Here is a 5,571-nt window from a genome sequence, read left to right on the forward strand (position 1 = left end):
CCCAGCCCTCTCCTAGACAATATATTGAGACCATTATTACTTTAAGGCCGAGGTCACCAACCAGTAGATCGCGATCTACCGGTAGATCTCAGGGGCTCTAAGAGTAGTTCTTGAGCCCTCTCTGAACTACATGCCTGCGCAGTACATTTACATTAGATTTCCTCATTTGAGGAGCAACTACACAGGTGAGCAGCTGTGAGGAATGGTGGGAGCTGGGAGGGCTGAAACACCCCAGCCAGCTGACTGTGGCTTTCAGCTGAAAGAGGCTGCCCTGCGCTCCAGCTGATCGGCGGCTTCTCCTCTGCGCCTGCCCACGTGGAGCTTGGTGCACCCTTGCTGAGCGCCGTGGCCAGCTGGCCGGGCAGCCACTTCTCTTCCTTCCAGCCTGGCTGCCTTGTGCTCAGCCCAGGGAGGCTGCGTCTAGCTCCAGCTGTGCTGGAGCAAGCTTCCCAGGCTAAGCGCAGGATCACAGATTCCCATCTGATGGACTGTATACGACTAGCAATCTCAGACTACAACCCAGTCTTCAAGACACTGGCAGATACTGTTCAGTCACAGGTGTCACACTGAGACTTTGTTATTGGAAGAAAAAATATATAATTATCAATACTTGATTTTAGATTTACAAAATAGCAGAGAACAAAATATATAATTGTAAATGCTTCATTTGACATTTAAATAGCATGAATTAAAAACAGACCATTTATTTAATAACTATAAACATGATTTTAATTTTATATATTGCATAATTTAGAAATAAACTGTTTAACAGAGTGTATAAGGGCTGGGGATAGCAAGTGATGGATAGGAGAATAGAGAGGGCGGGGCTTCAAGGAAGGGGTGTGGCGGTAGATCTTCGCCTGTTCTGAGACTTAAAAAGTGATCTTGGGTGTAAAAAGGCTGGAGACCACTGCTTTAAGGGAATAATGTGCACACAGCTTGTTATCCCAAATGGAGTTACCCAGACACTTGTTATCCCAAATGGAGTTACCCAGACACCTAAATACACTGGATTAGAAACAATAGTAAGATTTTATGTGAGTACAGGTAATGATGCATAAAAGCCAGAAATGGTAACAAGATAAAAACCTTTCTGGTGCCTACTTAATTCTATTAGATTCAAAGTAAAGTTTTCTCGCCACATGTTTCAGCAATCTTAGTGTACATCTACACAGCAGGGCAAAAGTCTAATTAAGTTACGCAACTTCAGCTACGTCAATTATGTAGCTGAAGTTGAAATAGCTACAGTTTTTGGCGCTGTCTACACAGCAGGAAGTCGAAGGAAGAACACTTTTCCTTCGACTTCTTACTCCTCGTGAAATGAGCGTTACCATGACTTGGAGTAAGTAGTCTTCCAGCTGGACATTATTTCTAAATAAAGGCTTTTAATGTAAACATGTTCTTTGTTATTTGGAAATAACACTGCTGTGTTGACATAGCCTCACTGACCAAACTCTTTAGGTCAGGACACCACCCCCAGAGACCAACAGCTAATTTCTCCTCAGATGCAGTGAACACAATGGGCAAGGAGAGCTATTTCTTTGCTAAAATGTAAATTTTTTGTCCCTGCCTGAGAATGGCTACTTAGCAGATCATGGCACCTCAGCCTTGTTTATACCCAGCTGAGGCATCAGCTTATTCCTTGTCTCTGAGAAACTGGTTTAGCCACTCCCCAGATGTATTTGGAAAATGTACTTTTAGACATGATCTCAAATTATGTTAATAATGTCAAATATAATGCTGCTACATGAATTTTGCTATGATTCTATTGACCAGCTTATGAGTTTTTAAATGAAGCAGGCCTTTGTAAAATCCTCAGGAAAATGAATTCTGCTAAAAATTGACTTGTATTGATCCTGTCCGTGTCATGTGAATCCCTAGGAGCAGAACTCTAAGGCTACGTCTACACTGGCCCCTTTTCCGGAAGGGGCATGTTAATTTCACCTATCGTAGTAGGGAAATCCGCGGGGGATTTAAATATCCCCCGCGGCATTTAAATAAAAATGTCCGCCGCTTTTTTCCGGCTTTTAAAAAAGCCGGAAAAGAGCGTCTACACTGGCCCCGATCCTCCGGAAAAAGCGCCCTTTTCCGGAGGCTCTTATTCCTACTTCAAAGGAAGGAATAAGAGCCTCCAGAAAAGGGCGCTTTTTCCGGAGGATCGGGGCCAGTGTAGATGCTCTTTTCCGGCTTTTTTAAAAGCCGGAAAAAAGCGGCGGACATTTTTATTTAAATGCCGCGGGGGATATTTAAATCCCCCGCGGATTTCCCTACTACGATAGGTGAAATTAACATGCCCCTTCCGGAAAAGGGGCCAGTGTAGACGAGCCCTAAGTGTAGATGGGAACACACATTTCTCCTTCTCATTTTATCTTAGCTGAGGAAAAGCTGAATAGAACTTATGTGATGACTTAACACTTGCTCTGAATAGATCTGCATGAAAGAATCATTTAATGAAAATCATAGAGATCTTATTGGGTCTCCTCTCAGAAGAGTCAGAGAGAGGGAGATAGGATCTTCCTTGAGTAAAACCATGCTGGATGGAGGACTCTGGAAAACAGGCCAGTGTTTAATGTTTTGATTTTTACTGTAAATGTTAACCAAAAAGGTTGAAAATACTGCCAATGAGCCAGATTCTACACTTAAACTAGGACAACCCCAATTAAGTCAAGAGGGGAGTGTTATGTTTTCCACATACAAACTACACATTTTCACTCTGCAAAACTTTCTTTAGAAGAAAGAAAACAACAAATTAAGGTACAAACATAAAGTCTCCATGAGACAATACAGGATGTGCTCTCTGAAACATGTAAAATTCTGAATAGCAGACACAGACTGTTTCTGTTGTTTTTCTTCAAATTTCCAGCAATCATAGCAATTACATAGCTTCAAACATTGCATGTTCCACTGCTGTAATTTAGACCCAATAGGCCCGTTTCACCATAACTTTTTAAACTTTTTAAAATGAGCCACTTCACCTTGAATGGTCCCTTGAAATATTTAATTACTTATGCTAAACAATCTGTTCTGTCTTGTATTTATTAAGTCAGGATGCTCTGAGTACATTTCCCTACTCTAAAGAAGAGCTTAATGTAAGTTTGAAAGCTTGTTTCTCTAGCTTTACACCAACGGAAGTTGGTCTACTAAAAGATTCTGCCTCACCTTCTGTCTCTAACAATTTGAGACCAACACAACTACAATAACACTGCATACAATCTTTTTCATGTGGGTAAAACATGCACTCTAGCATGGTTGCATTTTTATACTCATTCTTTACTCACTTTTCAAAAATGCAAATGACTTTCCAGATATAAGGCAGAAGAGAGTCATGTCCAGTGGCTCCAGGCTCTTAGGGTGTGTCTAGACTACATGGCTCCATCCTCGTTTCATGAGGCATAAAGGATCTGACAACAAAGTGTTCTGGGGTCGGCTGATCCCCGTCTAGACTACCGCGCTGTGCCGACAATCAGCTGATCGGCACAGCGCGGCGGCTATTTTGATGTAAATGAAGTGGCAATTATTTAAATTGCTGCTTCATTTTGCTGTGTCTAGTAAACTCATCTACATGGCTTCGTCGACAGAGCCATGTAGTCTAGACACACCCTTACTGTTATTTGAAACTAGACTATTTAGTAAATAATCCAGAAACTTTAAAAGATGTCTTTTTCCAGGTGTGTCTCTGTCTAGGTCTGTTGACCCCAAGGAATTGCATATCCATACAAGAATCTAAAGCTCCCTGGAGGTTGGGGTGAGAGGAGGCAACATGGGTTAGTTTTACTAGTGTTTCTTATTTGAAGATCTGTGCTCATTCTATTTAGGTGACAAGGGAAATTATTCCAGTGGCTTCATCCTAGTTCCCATGGGTGCATTACTGAAAGTGTTCTCAGGAGAGGTGCCAGAGTTGGGATAAACAGAGGCTGTGCATATCAGGAATGATGCACACTGACAGAGATGTGTGTGCGGAAGCTTGAACAGAGTTTTTCCATGCTGTTCAGCTACTATCAGCGGCCCATTGTTCCCTGTTGCAATTAGTGCCATATTATTTTTACACTAAGATAGTACACATCTGCTTCAATTAGGGTTTCATTGTGTCTGGTGCTGTACAAACATGAAAGATAGTGTCTGACCCAAAGAACTTAAGAAGACAAGCAGTAGGGAAAGGGAGGTAAATACACAATTGTATGTGCAGATGTACATTTGCAATTTTGGTGTTCATGTTTTTATAATAACTATAAAATATAACAATGGTATCACTTTTTTGAGCAACACAATAGCGTTCTGTGCTTAAATTTAATAAGAACTTGATACTGTCAAATTATTTAATCAAAATTTATCAGACTAGTACAGCATTACCTGGAAAGAACAGATATTACATCTCTTGGTGTATGTTAAGTTTGCATCTGTGTGTTTCTCCTCTGTAACTGGTGTGATGCTGGGAGCGTGTAATCTCCAACATAACTTCCAAAACCTTTTGTCTTCAGAGGGTATAAGACAACCCATTCTTTTGAAGAGAAAAGTGCTTCTTTGTGCATAAATTTACAATAGGTTCTGATTTTTTTTAAACTGTTGACGGAATTTCTTTTATGGACCTCAGTGTATCTGATTGAGTAAAAAGTAATCACAAATCCAGTGATTAATAACTATTGTGAAAACAATTCTTATTGAGTTAAAGGCATTTTTCAATGGGTCATTATTTCATCCAGTACATGACCCATCTGTAATAAACTTCTTGATCACCCAGCTTTGTTATAACATACTTCTGTAGACACTTTTTAAAAGTTTGATGGGGACTTTTCCCTGAAAATCTGGATTCCCACAGACCTAAAGATGCTAAGGAAAATTAAATATAGACCAACACTCAAGCACACAAAATTCTTGAATACTGATTGGCTGTGTCCAGACTCAGGGGTTTTTTCGGGAAAAGTAGCCTTTTTCCGAAAAAACTTCCCCTGCGTCCAGACTCAAGCTGCGTTCTTTCGAAATTAAATCGAAAGAACGCGGCTTTTCTTTCGATGGCGGTAAACCTCATTTCACGAGGAAGAACGCCTTCTTTCGAAAGTTCCTCTTTCGAAAGAAGGCGTTCTTCAATGTAAATAGGGCTTCTTCGAAAGAGAGCATCCAGACTCACTGGATGCTTTCTTTCGAAAAAGCAAGCCGCTTTTTCGAAAGTTCAACGTGCAGTCTAGACGCTCTCTTTCGAAAGAGGCTTGCAGTCTAGACATAGCCATTGTGATTAAGAACCAATGCTGAAGTCCTTAGAATTCAGATACATATTAATTAATATCTCACAAAAATATGATATTAGTAAAGAGTGTAACTGATTTAATATACAATAAGAACCAAAAGAGATAATATTTACTAATAATGGGAATATTTGACAATATTAAGTATAATGTTATGGGCTTTGCTATTTTTAAAAAAAAATACAAAGACATCTTAGAAAATATATAATGGTAAAATTAATCCTTTGTTTAACTCCTTGAACCTCATTGGCCCAAAATCTGGCCCGAGCATTTCAAGGAGTAAACAATCAATTTTCTCATAAATAGATAAACCATCATAATTTAAGGAAGA

The sequence above is a fragment of the Pelodiscus sinensis genome, chromosome 2 (assembly GCF_052426305.1).
Source record: "Pelodiscus sinensis isolate ZL-2025 chromosome 2, ASM5242630v1, whole genome shotgun sequence".
NCBI lineage: Eukaryota > Metazoa > Chordata > Testudines > Trionychidae > Pelodiscus > Pelodiscus sinensis.